Consider the following 16839-nt stretch of genomic DNA (forward strand, 5'->3'; position numbering starts at 1 on the left):
AGTTTGGTCCCTTCCCCTGGGGAGCTGGTTGTCACTAGCCCTCAAGGACACTGAGCCTGGCTCCCCGCTCCCTGATACTAGATTTATGCCAGTATAATGCCACTGAAGTGAATAGAAGGACCTCGGTATAGAACCAGTGTAACGGCTCCATGTTTGGGCTAAGGAGCTGCAGGAGAGCTTGTGCCATGCCGGGAGGAGAGCAGGGTGCGCCGCAGGCTGGTGGGAAGAGAGGGAGGGCACAGTGTGAGACTCCACAGGTCTCTCACGCTGTGACAATTTTGATGAGAGAAATTTCAAACAAAAAACTCCTGAGTGAGATTTAAGAAAATACTGCAGCACCCAGCACCCTAGCAATGACACCGCCAGCTGTTCTGGCAAGACTTTGCTCTCCTCTAGCTTCCATCATCTCAGGAGCTTGCTTTGCTCTACAAACCGCAAGGAGCTCAGTGAGAGGCTTTAAAAATTACCTTAACAATGAATCCCAAGTGAATGACACTTGGCAGCTCCATGTGGCCTTCGCTTTGGGGACACACACACACACACACACACACACTCTCTCTCTCTCTCTAAGACCAAACCACCTCCAGGCCCTCACCCACAGAGCTGGTTTGGAGCCAGAGGCTTTCCTAATCACTCACAGAATCAGAGAATAATAAAAGCAGAACAAGAGAAACTCCTTCCCATCTGTCCCTGTCTGATGTATTGGGGAACATCATGAGGTCCCACTCCCAACCAGAGCTCCCATTTCCCTAAAGGGAGCCAAGCCCTATGGTGTGAATTGGACGTGGGAGCATGGAGTTTGCCAGGATCAGCACATTGCAGAAGCTGTACCGGTAACCAAATCTTTAGAGAATGTATTTTCATATTTATGATCCAGTCACAATATAATTTGCATGAATATATTAGGAATTCTCATGGGCTTCCTCTGATTGTAACTACACAAAACAAACATAATGGAGAAAAATATCCCTGGCCACTCCTGCAGCGGTCTCCTCCCCGCTGCTCACCCTCCATTTGTGAACTTAATGAAGGTGATTTGGCCCCTCTTCCCAAATCTGACTCTGCTCAGAATGTTCACACAACTCTCATGGCCACATCAGCTGTGAATCCCATGGTGAGCCCAAGCTCCTGGGTGTCACCATATCGACCCCAAAACTGTTGTGTCAGCCTACTAGCAACCAGAGTCTTGGACAAAGATGTTCATTTGGTGCAAGACTATCATCAAGGGCTTGACTCTCCCCTGCCTTTCTCCCTGTGTTGTCACCAGTATCTGTGAAAGTGGATTTAAAATGTTACCATTCTGCTCTGGCAACGGGGCATCAGAGTCCCCAATACGTGCATTATCTCTGGAGTTACTCTGGATTTAGATCCGTGCAACAGAGATCAGAATCTGACCTATAGTCCTCTTTGCTGAAAACCCCTTTTGCATCATCAGAAAATAACGTTATCGCTTGACATCAAAGGTCAGCAGCATTTCACTGGGGCTGTTTCTAAAGATTGAACACTCATAGCTGCCGGTAGATCTGTTCTTCTGAGCAAAATTAAGGAACTTGTTGTGTGACAACATCTCAAGTTCCTTCTTAGTTATTGGAACTGACCCGGAATGCAATGTTAATTGCAAGGAACAGGAACAGAAACAGTCCATTCTGTGCCTCTGAGAGCCCCCGCATCTCTCCCTAAGGATCTTTTTTGCTCTCTCCATTTCTGTCTCTCTAAATATGAGAGAGAAGCTGCATGAGGTAATGTCTTTTATTGGATGAACTTTTAGTGAAAGACACAAGAGTATAACAACTTTCTCTCTCTCTCTTTCTTTGGGGTTCTTAGCAGGAGCAGCTAGCACTGCCTATTATTAGGTTGCCTGACACTTCCCGCTACAAAACCCTGTTTTCAGTGGCTTACAACTTTGCCAAACCTTAACTGTTCAGGCTGAAATTTTCCATTCTGGATGTCTGACTTTTTTTATTTCTGCCAAAACAGTTTGGCCATTTCTGAGAATGAGGCTGGCTAAGGGGAAAATGTGCTTTAAAAAATTCTGGTGAGTTTTTCTTTGAACGGCCCTAGCACCTCTATGCATTGGAGCAGGGACCTGAAATTTGGCAGGGGTAGATTTTGTGTCAGGGATGTTCCTTTTACCATCCCCATGAAAATCTACCCAAATTTGGCCAAGCTAGAAGCCTTAGAAAAACTGCAGTTTGCACATGCTTGGTAGAGCCTTCTCCAGTTTTAGCAACTAAAATCTTGGAAGAGTCCACCCTCACTGAGCACACTCCATCCTCTCACAGCTCCAGGGCTGACCAGACTGTGTATGCACCATCCCCACAGAACATGTTCTTTGTAGCCCAGGGCTACAGGGGAGAAGCTGTAATGGCTGCTCTCTTTCTCTATGCTGGGGTGGGCTGGGCACCAGAACTCAGAGCAGGGATCATGTCTTGTCTGAGCTCTCAGTAACCACATGGAGGGCCCTCAGGCAGTATAGAGGAGGAAGCTGTCTGATTCGAATGCAGAGGAAACAAAAATCAGACTACAGGGGAGGGAAAGGAGTGGATTGGGATATGGAGTCTGAGGAGACTGGGACTGGAAGGGAGAGAGAAATTGGGACTGGGACTAGGTGAGCAGGAAGGCCAGGAGGGTGGGGCTGGGAGCCAGGGATGGGGTGGAAGACTCAGACAAGTTGGGTAAAGAGACTGGGGTGGGGACTCAGGTGGGGAAGGTGCAACTGGTTGGGCCAGGACAGTGGGTGCTGGGGAATGGGAGCAGGTGAGGGAAAAGTGGGAGCCTGGGATCCAGTTGGATGGGGGGTAGGGGGAATCATACACTGATCTCAGAGAAGGAGAAGGAGCTAGACGATGGGGGAAAATGGGACTGTCTGGACAAGAAGACTAGGACCAGGCACTAATACTTGAAATGGGGCAGGTCGTGGGGCGGGAGAGGCAAATCTGACAAGGAGTCATGGAATGGGGAGACTGGAGCAAGGAGCCAGGGAGGGAGGGTGGAGACAGAGATTGGGTGAGGAGTCTAGGGAGGGAGACTAGGACTGGGAGATAGGTCGAGGAGGGGAGAGATGGATTGAACAAGGAGCCAGGAGGGTGAACTGGGTTGGGACTTCTTGGGCAAAGAGACTTGGATGAGAAGCCTAAGCCCGGGGCAAGAGACAGAATTGGGAGAGGAACATGTTGGAGTGATGAAGCAGAAGGGATCAAGCCTCGGTGAATGGACAGAAGCATCTGTGTGCACTAGAGCACAACTCACCCCAGAACCTGGAATGGAGCCCGAGATGCCAGAATCCGTTACTTGGCTGTCAGCAAATATCTGTGAAACCCCTGACAAAGTGTGTGGCTTATTCCCTTCTAGTGCTGGTCCACCTAGAGGATGCAGCCTACTATTGCTAACAGTTACTGCATTACGTCAAGGGGCAGAGGTCTGAGTGGCTGGCTCTAAGGCCTGGTCTACACTACGTGTTTAAACCGAATTTAGCAGCTTTAAACCAATTTAACCCTGCACCCGTCCACACAACGAGGCTGAGATACTGGATCTGATCGCTGTATGGGGAGACAAATCTGTTCTATCAAGCTCCGTTACAGAAGACGAAATGCCAAAGCATTTGAAAAAAATCTCCAGGCTATGATAGAGACAGAGGCCACAGCACAGTGCTGTGTGACAAGCGTAACGGAAAGCCAAGAATCAAATGGACGCTCATGGAGGGAGGGAGGGGGTACTGAGGACTCCAGCTATCCCACAGTCCCGCAGTCTCCGAAAAGCATTTGCATTCTTGGCTGAGCTCCCAATGCCTGTAGGGTCAACACATTGTCCGGGGTGGTTCAGGGTATAGCTGTCGTCAATTTACACCCTCCCTCCCCGTGAAAGAAAAGGGAAAAAAAATCGTTTCTTGACTTTTTTTTCAATGTCACCCTATGTCTACTGCATGCTGCTGGTAGACGCGGCTGCTGGCAGTGAACAGCAGCATCCCTCCTCTCCTCCCTTCCCTTGTGGCAGACGGTACAGTAATGACTGATAGACTGTCCCGTCTCATCATCAGCCCGTGAGTGCTCCTGGCTGGCCTCAGGTGAGGTCGGCCAGGGGCGCTGGGTAAAAATAGGAATGACTCCCCGGTCATTCCCAGCAGATGGTACAGAATGGCTGGTAACCGTCTTCATCATAGCAACTGGGGGCTGAGCTCCATCAGCCCCCCTTTCATGTCTAAAGAAAAGATTCTGTACTGCCTGGACTTATCATAGCAGCGGGATGCTGGGCTCCTCTCCCCACCACCGTTTAATGTCCTGCCTGGACTATCATAGCAGCTGGAGGCTGCCTCCCCCTCATTTTTATCTCACTAAAAGTCAGTGTTTCTTATTCCTGCATTCTTTATTACTTCATCACACAAATGGGGGGACACTGCCACGGTAGCCCAGGAGGGTTGGGGGAGGAGGGAGCAACGGGTGGGGTTGTTGCAGGGCACCCCCTAGAATGGCATGCAGCTCATCATTTCTGCGGGATCTGACATGGAGCGGCTGTGCTCTCTGGTACACTGGTTCTCTAGTACACTTGCCCCATATTCTAGGCAGGACTGACTCTATTTTTAGAAAAACATAAAGGAGGGAATGACCCAGGGAGTCATTCCCATTTTTGCTTTTGCGCCCCGGCCGACCTCAGTGGAGGCCAGCCAGGAGCACCCATATGACAGCAGCAGACGGTACAGAATGGACTGATAACCATCATCTCATCGCCAATTTACAATGGCATGGCAGACGGTACCAAGACGGCGACTGGGCCATAACCGTCTCTGCTATCATTGCAAAGCAAATGATGCTGCTGTGTAGCACTGGAAGTATCGCCTCTGTCAGCGGCATCCCAGTACACATATGGGGATGACTGTAAAAAAAAAAAAAAAAAGAGCTGAACGCTCCAGGTTGCCGTGCTATGGCGCGTCTGCCAGGGCAATCCAGGAAAAAAGGCGTGTTGAAATGGATTGTCTTGCCGTTGCTTTCCCGGAGGAGAATTGACTGATGACATTTACCCAGAATCACCAGCAACACTGTTTTTGCACCATCATGCATTGGGATCTCAACCCAGAATTCCAATGGGCGGGGAGACTGCGGGAACTATGGGATAGCTACGGGATAGCTACCCACAGCGCAACGCTCCGGAAATTGACGCTAGCCTCGGTACATGGACGCACACCACTGAATTATTGTGCTTTGTGTGGCCGCGTGCACTCGACTTCATACAATTTGTTTTACAAAACCGGTTTATGTAAAATCGGAATAATCCCGTAGAGTAGACATACCCTAGAGGTTCCAATCCTCCCAATGAGCCATGCTGCTGTCATTATAATGCTACATGATGGAATTTCTGAAGTGGTTTTTTTGTTTGTTTGTTTGATTGATTTGTTTTTTGTTTTTTTGGTTTGTTGTTAGAAATCTAGGAAATCAGTCCTGGTAACTATGTTAAAAGAACAGTAGAGACAAGCACTCAAAAGTAAGGAAATGCTGGAATTCAGGTTGCCCTTGCAACCTTACTTCAGCCCCCTTTTGTGTATCTGCATGATGATACGTTCTTTCATTACGTGATCACATACTGGTTTTTGACGGAAGCACTGTCTCCATTGGTGTACAACATGAACTGGCTTTAGGGTTTAATCAGGGCTGTGTAGCAAATGAGGCATGGGTTTGAAGGAAGGGAAAGGATGGTCTCATGGCTAAGGCAGATGAATGCTGGATTTTATCTCTGACTCCAGAGAACTGGATTCTATCCCTGACTCTGCCCCAGAGTTCCTATGTGCTGCTGGGTGACAGAACAATTTCCAGCAGTATCCTTGGGGTCCATTGTTTTAAATAAATGGATGATGACTGATAGTGTTCTTCTCCAAGGCGATGGGCTGCTACAGCTCCTCAAGAACAAAACACTATGGGTAGTGACTAAGGCAAATCAACCAGGTTGTAACCCCCCTACACACACAACAGGTACCGCCTCTTGGGGATGCTTGCATATACTAGTTCAGACTGGATTCTCCAGCCACCAATAGTCGAAGAAATGACTTTTGGATAAATAGCCTCAGTGTAAACTGGCTCATGGCCTGCTTTGTGATCCAGCAAATGGACAGGACCTTCTGTCCAAGGGGAGTCCCAATCCTTGGGGAAGGGTTGGCAGGATTTTACCTATTAGTGCCCCATAAGACTGATGGGTGACATCTGGTAAGATTTTTAGCATGCATGTAGATTCTTTTATTGTTTTAATATGTTTTCTCTGTAACACTTTTATCTTAAGAATAATGTGCTTACCTAGAAGGAGCTGTGTAGTGACATAACTGCAGGCAGTTCACTGGGACACTTGAATTTAATATGTAAATCTATTATAATGTTATTCATATTACAATGCACTGGCTAGTGTATATGTGTGCCACTTACCTCTTCTGGAGAGCATCAGCTGCATGTCATATCACCTATAGTGCTAATGGAGAGTCTTCTGTGGCTAAGGGAGCAGGAATCTGTGATGTTGAAGCAGAAGCAGCTGAGTTTTCTCCCCATCATTCCTGTAAAGCTCTAAATGGTTGAGTGCAGTACAGTGACAGCTCTGACTTCACTCATAGCTGTCAGAGAGAAAGCAAAGCACAGACACTGACCTGTTTGGGCAGCCTGGCTTGCTGGGGATAGCACAGTGAAGCAGGAGTGGCTTTAGCTTTTTTGCCGCCCCAAGCATGGCCTACAGGCTGCCTTCGGCAGCTTGCCTGCAGGAGGTCCCCGGTCCCACAGATTCGGCAGCTTGCCCACGGGAAGTCCACCAGTCCCACAGCTTTGGTGTACCCGACGCTGAATTGCTGCCAAATCCGCAGGACCAGTGGACCTCCCGCAGGCAAGTCATTGAAGGCTGCCTGACTGCCGCCCTCGCAGGGACCGGCAGGGCGCCCCTCACTGCTTGCCGCCCCAGGCACACACTTGGAGCGCTGGTGCCTGGAGCTGCTGCTGCAGTGAAGGCAGGGAGCTGTACAGCCTTAACATCTTCAGCCAGAAGAGAGATAGAGACGTGGGGCTGTGCCCAAGAGAAGTGATGGATGGGAAACAGAAACCTTTAAATGGGTGCCCTCAAGGGACCGCAGAAGGGGAATGGAGTTACCCTGAAATTGTGACACTTACTTAAGCCAAGCATTTCCCAGGTGGTCACTAATTGTGTTCTCATTTTCTGAGTGCACCACTTGAGACCCTGGCATCTGATTTGCAGAAGTGCTGAGCACTCACAGCTGCTCTGAAGTCAATGGGAGCTGGGCTTTGAACATAGAAAGTGCTAAGCAATGCCAACTACAGGGTATGCTGCAAAATCAGATCCGAGGCCTCTGAATTTGGGCACCCAAAATTAGTGGAAACTTTTCACAATCTCTCTGTGCCTCAGTTCTCCATCTGGAAAATGGGGGGAGAGAGGGTCACACCACCCCTTCATCTCATGGGATGATAAATTAATTAGTATTTGTGAAGCACTCACATGGTATAGTGATGAACACCATAGAAAAGAACTATGAGGAACTTAATAATTCCATCTTCAGAGCAGTGTTTGAATAGGGTGTGGTAGATAAGGGCTGGGGCACACACTGAACAATGACAATAAAATAAAATGTTGAACTGTTGCTCATTAACCGGCCTGGGCACTGAATGAGGCAGAGGCCTGTGGAAAAAAATAGTATGGCACCACATAATTAAAGGCTGTATTGTATTGCATACGCATATGGGGGGCACTGGCATCCTTAATTCTGGCATTTCCTAAATTCTGAGTGCTTGACTTTGCAACCTTAATTTGTGTGTGTGTGTGCATGTGAGAGAGAGAGAGAGAGAGATTTAATATAGACATTGGAGTCGTGGCATTCCAGCATCCTGAGCCTTTGAAGACTATCACACACTCCCCCTTTTATGATCAGGGTCTATATAAATCACATGCAGTTCTGGGCTTTGTTATACGAACATACGTAGCTGACGTCCCATTGCCATTTCCAGACTACTCCATGTATTTCTAGCTGGTAATTAGCCACACAAATTGGGGTTAGGCATTTAGACATGTTGCAATATGCTGCTCTGGGCCCTATAGTGTGTAAATCCCCAGCCTCACCTCCTTCCTCCCAGCGGGTCCAGGAGATAAACCTTGCTCATGAGAGAATACGGGGTGCATCATGAATGGGCAAAGGTAATAGGAAGAGATGGTGAGGAATAAAATTCCCGAAGGGAGAATGACACCAGATGCTAAGCGCAATGACTGATTTCTCTCCACCCCAGAAGCTGAGTCCAGGCCCACGTACCAACTCCTTTATCTCACTGCACATTGTATCCCTGCTGGAGCCAGCTAGAACTTCACAGCTGTCACTGTACCGCACATCTCGACCCTTTGGAACATTACAGCAATGATATGGAAAGAACTTTGTTGCTTCTGCTCCAACATCACAGAGCCCTACTACCTCAGCGACAGAAGACTCTCCATTTGCACTATAGGTGATATGGCACACAGCTGAACATTTGTAATTCTCTCCAGAAGAGGCAAATGGCACACATATACACTAGCCAGTGCACTGTAATATGAATAACATGATAGTAGATTTACATATTAAATGGCAGCAAACTTTGTCTAAAGAATCCCAGTTTTATGAAAGGACCTCAAATCAGATCAAGTTTTATAAGCCAGTCTGGGCTTCTTCTCAAATCAAGGGCAGCATGAATTTAATATCCCGTGAGTCCTCTAACAAGGGGGCTGCATCCTGCATGGGTAGCTGGATGAATTCCCTGACCTGTCTTTGCCAGCTCCAGTGGCTATGCCCTACCGGGTCTGGGAACAGGGCACTGGCCTCCATTCTGCTAGTGACTCTCTGTGGAGCCTCAGTCCTGTTGTTTCACCCCTGTACCTTGGCTTCAGTAAGATGGGGAGAATGACATTACTCACCTTAGAAAGTGCTCTGAGATCCTCCGATGGCAGGTGCTAAGTATAATTAATACAATCCAGTGTTTTGTGGTCAAACTCCCTCCAGAGCTTAGGTGAAACTGCTAGGCCATGTTCTGGGATTTTAGCAGACTCCTAGCGGGCTGAGGAGGTCCCCAGCAGACTTACATCTAAGGGCACAATATTCACATAGGACATAAAAATATTCCTTTCCATCCGTTAATTTGTGCCCCGGCAGCTTCCCATCCCCTGGCAAGGCAGAGCGCCGACAGTCTGCGTGAATGAAACAAAAGAGCAACAAGAGAAGCACACAGCCCTGCAGAGGATGTCCTGAAACGGACAGAAATGCCACAGGAACTGCTCAGAGACTGTTTTTTCTTGCTTAGCTGCACTGGAATGCCCAGCTGGCCCCCTTCCCATCAATGGGGCAGTCACAGGGGTGGAAGAGGAGGGGACCAGGGGAGGTCATTTGTCTAGCTCACACTCTCTGGGGACGAGAAAAGAGGAAATACCCCTGAACTTCCCCTCCCTGCTCTCCAAGCCATGACGTCTGCATTAGGCCATACAGCTCAGATGTTGCTCAGGTGCTGGGGGGTGGAGGGTTTTGGCTGTTTTTCTTCCCTATCTGATATTTACCTGGCAAACAGTGGTTAGAGCTTTCCTTCACCAGTATCCACAGGGACCAGTTTCACAGTTACCCTGGTTAAAGGTGAGGTGAGTAGAGGCGCTCAGACTTGGGGCTGCCATACCAGCACAGAGATGAAGTGCTGGGCCTGGGAAAAGTGGTCCATATCAACATTTGTCAGTTCTTATAACATCCAGACAGTCGGCAGGAGAAAGTCCAGAAGTTCTGATGGTGTCCCTGCCATGAGGCGCTGTCTCCTGAAATGGCTTCCCATCCTAGTTTGTGCCTCCTTAGAATCTGTTCCCTGCTTGGAAATGGCTAAGGAGCATTTCCCTTAGCAGTACTGGAGCTGGTCTGTTAGAGCCAGACTTGATCAGGCCCTTAACAAACTCTCAGCACCTCCTTCCTCCTCCTTGTTAGCAGTGGCAGATCTGGGAAGTGTTTGCCCAGTGCCAGCGTTCTCCACCCCCATTCCCTTCCCTGGAACAACAGGCAGCAAATTCTGACTGGCCATCTCTCCCATTTGAATTCTTCACTCTTCCTTTCAGACTGCTGAGTATCAACTTGCTCGTTTCTGCAGAGAATGGGCCAAGTCAGGAGCCTGCTGGTTGGAAGACCCCTCTCAGAATATGTAGGCAATTGCTCCTTGTGACCTTGCGGGTGTGGTTTTTCACCAGGAAGCATAATTTGATGTCCAAAGAACCTTCATTCTGAGCTACCTTGAGTAAAACCTGAAGGGGTGGCATTTCCAAGCAGATGGCTAGCTCAGTGCCGTGGGAGGCAGCAGCCTTGGAGGAAGTGGTAGGAGGGGAAGCAGCTGGAGGAGGGTATCTGAGTTCAGCAGAGCAGGAAACTGCAAGTCAGAAAGGGTCATTTCCCTCTCCCTATTGCTAGGGCCAGTAGGCCTCTCTTGATTTTAGTTTTCTTTGGCACTGGCAGGCAGGATAGTCTGGGTCCCGGCCCCACTTCCCAGCCAGTCAAATGACTAAGCCTCTCACTCTACTCCCATCTCGTGACTTTTTGCACTGAAGACAATTTTCATGTCTAGGCTTCAGAAAGCTAGAACCATGCCAGGCTCAGTGCTCAACCAATTAAACCCTGAAGCAGCTGCTCTGCAGCCTGAGCTGCTGATGATCTATGGGTGTTTCCTTCTGCAGCACTGGCTGTGGCGTCATGCAGAGGGAAGATGGCATTTTAGCTGTAAAATCAGAATTGGAAACCTCTGACCAGGGAGGCAGTATGGGCTAGTACGGCAGGACTGAGACTGAGGCTTGCAATCCACAAGTGGCTCTTGAATGCATCTGCTGCAGATCTTTGCAGCACATGATCTTAAAACAGTGTTTGATTTAATTATTAACCGATCTAAGTTATTAACCAATTGGGGGGCTTTTATTATGTTATTAATCAATTGTAGTTGATAAAATCGTACTTGGTCAGTCATTTTGCTGTGGGAATATATAAAGAGAGAGCGAGAGGGCGAGTAAATGAAACAATGAATTCACACTCCTGTGGCTCTTTTGCATACTGTTGAGCACTAATTTGGCTCCTAATTAGCCATTGAAGTCTGAGTATCACTGGTCTAGGGTGTGGGACAGTGGCCGGGGGTGTGGAGCAGCTCTAGTGTAATACAGTTTGAAGACTCCAGAAGGACAGACAAGCAGGGAGGGACACACACTTATCTCAGACTGGGGCTTGCTCAAAGTCATGACACAGAGGGCCTTACTGGAAGCTTCCTAGGAGTCCTGAGAATGACACCCAATTTTCATATAAATTTGCATATTTCTTTTTTGTTTTAAATAAATAACTAGATGTCAGCTGGTGTTTCCTTGTATGTTCCTGTGCCTTGCTGGTGACACAAATCACTGACTGTTAGCACTTAACAGGAGCACAAAGTTGCAGGCTCATCCAGTGGTCCTCAGGGAAAGTGTAGCTAGGAGGCAGGGCCGCCTTTCAGAGCTCTAGTGTCCACATTTGCCCAGGGCAGACATGCTAGGCACATCTTTCCTAGATGCGCGATTATTTGGACCATCAGAGGGATAGCTGTGTGAGTCTGTATCCACAAAAACAACGAGGAGTCTGGTGGCACCTTAAAGAATAACAGATTTATTTGGGCATAAGCTTTCGTGGGTAAAAAACCCACTTCTTCAGGTGCAACCCCCACCCCCACACTTCTTCAGATTATTTGGACGGTTGTGCTTGTGTCACTGCTCTGACTCACCGAAAGCTAATATGGTGTTGTTCAGGGAAAGGGTGACCCTCGTGGGGTCAGCAACCTCCTTGGGCGCTTTTTAAGGTTCCTGTGTATTTACAAATCCTTTCTTCACCTTGTAATTTAAACCCAGGTGTTTTTATGTTCCCAACCAAGATTCCAATAAAACAACCCAATCTCCTAGCTGCTAGACAGCCCAAGCTCTGCCTGAGGGAGAGAGAAGCCCCTCTAACCTAGACTGCTTCACGAGGTTCCTGGCATATGGTTTGGAGCTGGCTTTAGCTTTCATTAGGATTTCTCTCTCCCCCCACTCCGCCTTGTCTCTAAACTCTCTCCTGTGTGGGGCGTGAACCCAAGAGCAGCCACGCTCAAGTCACATGTTCAGCCTTACAGTATTTGAGTGAGTTGGAAATTAGGCCAGTTAACTGCAGCCAGTGGAGTTCTTAGACTAGCCCAGCCATCTCTTCCTGCCCTGGATGTCAGTAACAGAACTGGTTTCCAGCAAAGAAGCAGGGGCAAGCCAGAGACTTTTAGCACAGTGGCAAAGAAGGGACCAAGTCATCACCAAGAACTTCCCTTCTGCTGTGCTGAGCTCTGGGCTGTGGGTGCTGGGGCTGCTAGGGAGACATTTTCCTGTTATTCTCACGCATGATCTTTATAAATGCACCAAGATTAGAAAAGGGAACTGGCTGAGCCATGCTCCACATTAAGCCCTTGGGCTGCTGGAGGAAATCCTGCAAACAAGAGAGCTGAAACATGGATGCTTCTCCCGAGATCACCTGGCCAGGGGAACACTATGCCCTGGGGCGGGCTCTGTGCACTGACAGGCAGAACTGTAAGAACTAAAGCAGCTAAAGGCACAAAGGGGCAGAGATGCAGATTAGAAGCTCCTTGCAGCAAGGCCCAGGTTTTAGTTACGTGTGTGTGCAGCACCTGGCCCAGTGCGGCCACAATCCCTGACGGGGGCCTCAAGGTGCTCCAGCAAAACGCACAGTCAATAACACCAAACAGACCACATCCTGGTCAGCTGTGGCACAAGTGAATGTTGCACTTGCAGACTGGAGCGTAACTTGGGGGATGCAGCTGTGATGTGCTGCCTCTGTAGGTGGGGAGGAGGAGGAAGGGGAAGCAGAAAGGCCAATTTCTGGTTGCAGTTGCCCTGTTTTCCCTCTGCTCATGGATGAAAGCAGGACGCGAGAGCTACCGAGAGGCTGGTCCAGAGGGTGCGAGAGCCAGGGATAACCAGCTGCCTCACTCTGCACCAAAGGGCAGGAGAACTGCAGGGTCACGCCAGGGCTGCATGGAGCTTGGGTTGAAAGTTTCCCAGCAGCGCACTAATGCCCGGGCAGCCCCAAGAGTGGGAGAGCAAGCATATAGGCCCTGGGCATTTTAGCCATGGTGTGCTCTATCCCCGCATGGAGCCCACGTTGTGCTGGAAATGCTGACAGCTGCTTTGGCCCAACCTCCCAGGTCCAACCACTGGACCACTCTGCCTCACACAGATTCCATTGGCTAAGAGTGAGTGAGCTCTGCTGATGAAGTGTCCAAACCTGTTCCCACAGGAGCTTTTGGCACTGAATTCAGTGGGAGCAGGCTCACGCCCATAGGGCCTGGTGTGAGAAACCCTCTGCAAATGGGTGACAGCTCTGGCTCTTTGCTGAGCAGGAAGTTGATTTGCAGGGTGGGAACTTCCTTTTGTGAAATGCAAATTACTCCACATCTGTGGCTCTGATGTAATGAGCTTTTTGCTTATCAGCCACCATGGAAGACCTCAGCCTGCCTAGAGGAGACGGCCAGCAGCTTATCCACCCTGACTTGTTACCTTGAGCAGGAGGGTCCCTCTGGCACAGCAGTAACTCATTTCAGATCAGTCCGGAGTCCCTGTTTCCCACCGGGCCCAGAGCAGCAGAAAGCACTATCCCTGCCAACCTGACAACTTTCTTTGACAGGATAACAAGCCTTGTGGACAGGGGGAAGCGGTAGACGTGGTATATCTTACCTTTAGTAAAGCTTCTGATACTGTCTCACATGATCTTGTCATAAATAAAGTAGGGAAATGCAACCTAGATGGAGCTACTATAAGGTGGGTGCAAAACTGGTTGGAAAATCATTCTCAGAGAGTAGTTATCAGTGGTTCACAGTCATGCTAGAAGGGCATAACAAGTGGGATCCTACAGGGATCAGTTCTAGGCCCGGTTCTGTTCAATATCTTCATCAATAATTTAGCTAATGGCATAGAGAATATACTTATAAAGTTTGCAGATGATTCCAAGCTGGGAGGGGTTGCAAGTGCTTTGAAGGATAGGATTATAATTTAAAATGATCTGGACAAACTGGAGAAATGATCTAAAGTCAGTAGGATGAAATTCAATAAGGACAAATGCAGAGAACTCCACTTAGGAAGGAACAATCAGTTGCACACATACAGAATGAGAAATGACTGCCTAGGAAGGAGCACTGCGGAAAGGGATCGGGGGGGTCAGCGTGGATCACAAGCTAAATATGAGTCAGCAGTGTAACACTGTTGCAAAAAAAGCAAACATCATTCTGGGATGCGTTAGCAGGAGTGTTGTAAGCAAGACACAAGACGCAATTCTTCCGCTCTACTTCGTGCTGATTAGGCCTCAACTGGAGTATCGTGTCCAGTTCTGGGTGCCACATTTCAGAAAAGATGTGGACAAACTGGAGACAGTCCAAAGAAGAGCAACCAAAACGATTCAAGATTTAGTAAACAACCTATGAGGGAAGATTGAAAAAGTTGGGTTTGTTTAGTCTGGAAAAAAGAAGACTTAGCGTGGACATGATAACAGTTTTCAAATACATAAAAGATTGTTAAAAGGAGGAGGGAGAAAAATTGTTCTTCTTAACCTCTGAGGACAGGACAAGAAGCAAAGGGCTTAAATTGTAGCAGGGGAGGTTTATGCTGGACATTAGGAAAAACTTCTTAACTGTCAGGGTGGTTAAGCTCTGGAATAAACTGCCTAGGGAGGCTGTAGAATCTCCATCATTGGAGATTTTTAAGAGCAGGTTGGACAAACACCTGTCAGCGATGGTTTAGATAATACTTAGTCCTGCCATAAATGCAGGGGACTGGACTAGATGACCTCTTGAAGTCTCTTCCAGTCCTATGATTCTATCCCTGCCACCCGCCATGTGCTTTGGGGTGAAATGGGAAACGGAATGTCTTCGCCGCACACTGATCATGAGTAACGAGAGCTGTTACTGGAGTGTTACCTCCAGCACTGAAAAGTGACTCACTCACACCCGTTACTTCCCACACCACCACCTCGAAGGCCCCATGTTACAGACACCCTCCCTTTGGCTGAGGCTCCCTCCACAACTCACTCACATTGCACTGGGCCCTGGCCAGCTAGGATGGTTCTGAGTGACACAGGGTACTCAGAGCATGTCTAGGCCATGGTCTCAAGGCTGGCTATCCGAATCTTCTCCATGTCTGCTCAGCATGCAGCCCTCAAGTGGCCAGGCCAGCCCACAAAGGGACACTTGCCAATATGAGAACGGGGTGTGTGGGAGGGTGGCTGGCTGTGAACTTGTCTCCATGAAGTTGCAGGGTAGAACTAGGTGGTAATTTAAATCAATGGAGTTAAACCAACACCAAAGGCCCCAGGGACACGCCTATGAGCGGCTTAGTGTGGTTTAAGTTCAGCCTGCTTGTAAGAGATGGAGCTATAACAAATTACCCCACTTCCACACCACAGCACAAGCAGGCCCACTGCCTTTGACACTGGTGTAACTATTCCTTTAGGGGCCCATTCAGGTTATGCCCCGGCAATGCTCTCATGCAGACAAGTCAAGAAAGGGAGCAGTGCCCTCAAGCGGCTTTCTGAAGCATTAACAATACAAACCAGAGCAGCTTATTGGAATAGCCACATTTCTCTCTTGAATGACTCCGTCTCCAAGGCGGCTCCTGGAATCAGACACCCAGGAATCATGATGCTGAGCAGCAGAACCTCCTTTGCTTCTCCTCCTATCAAGGCAGTAAGAGTTTAGGTCGGCAGATTAAGCCCCGCACTGGCAGAGCGAGTGAGCAGATGCTGTGGGACCAGAACCGGGCTCCAAACACCCTCACCCCCCCACAACCACGTGCTCTCTCATTCTGCTGGGTTCCTTGGAAAGGGAGAGCGTGTTCAGCACACAGCTAACTGCCTACACAGCATGGGGCTGCACAGCATAACCTGACAGCACCAGGTCTATGGGCTCCCTGCAAACAGTCCAGTCTCCAGGAGGCCAGCAGGCGGCAAGCGTGCACCATTTCAACCTGCCAGCTTGAGTCTGGTACAGTTGGGCCTCGATCCCTGGTGGAGTCTCTCTCAAGGGACAAACCAATTTCTTTCTCATGGCAGAGAAGAGAAGCCCCAGCATTGGGGCTAGTACAGACCATGCTCATCTTCCCAGGTGGCCTGGGATAGGCATATTTGCTTTGGATGCCATTTACTGCTGTGGCTTTGGGCTGCTGGCCCTGTGCAAGCAGGGCCATGTGGCTGGGCTCAGTCCCACCAGCCGAGGGCTTGTTAACCTGAAAGCCTTCAGTGCAGCGACTACTGAAAGGAAGAGTCTCATCGGTGCCTCAGCAGCAAGCCCCCCTGTCATAAGTAGATAGGTAAGGTAAGGGTTAATTTTCTTTTACTGTAAAGGGTTTACAAAGGGAACCAAACACCTGACCAGAGGACCAATCAGGAAACCGGATTTTTTAAAAAGTAAGGGGGGGAACCTCTGGAGGTTTTTGGCTTTGTTCTGGGTCTTTTTGTTTTCCTCGGCTGTGAGTAAACAAGCTTTTCTTCTAACTCCATCTTCTTTCCAAAATTCTACTAAACATCTGTGAGTACAAAAGGAAACAAAGTAATCGGCTGTGATGTGCTTTGATTTGTATTTACATGGATGTTGATTTGCTGGACTGGTTTAATTGCACTATCTTTTAAATCAGACTGTTTATTCATATTTTCTGATAAGCAAGAGCCTGTATTGATCTCTTAATGCAGTATTATTGTTTTGTATTTTCTTTCTTTTTATATAAAGTTTTCTTTTTAAAACTTGTGGAAGTTTCTTTTCCTAGTGAGGCAGAGGGGAGAGGAAT

At 48.5% G+C, this 16839-nt stretch overlaps 1 protein-coding gene across 2 annotated transcripts in view; it reads right to left on the reverse strand.

Moving 5' to 3' along the window:
* Positions 1 to 9312, reverse strand: part of HCK (HCK proto-oncogene, Src family tyrosine kinase) — a 34031-nt gene extending 24719 nt beyond the window's left edge. Inside the window, exon 1 of one of the 2 annotated variants that reach the window (XM_075072162.1) lies at positions 8914 to 9312. The gene's annotated coding sequence lies outside the window, so the exon portion shown is untranslated. Of the gene's footprint in view, positions 1 to 3249; positions 3362 to 8913 lie in introns of those variants that run through there. The other variant, XM_032766283.2, reaches the window with a different exon arrangement.
* Between the last annotated feature and the right edge of the window lie 7527 nt (positions 9313 to 16839).

This window comes from Chelonoidis abingdonii, chromosome 14, assembly GCF_003597395.2.
Source record: "Chelonoidis abingdonii isolate Lonesome George chromosome 14, CheloAbing_2.0, whole genome shotgun sequence".
NCBI classification, from domain to species: domain Eukaryota; kingdom Metazoa; phylum Chordata; order Testudines; family Testudinidae; genus Chelonoidis; species Chelonoidis abingdonii.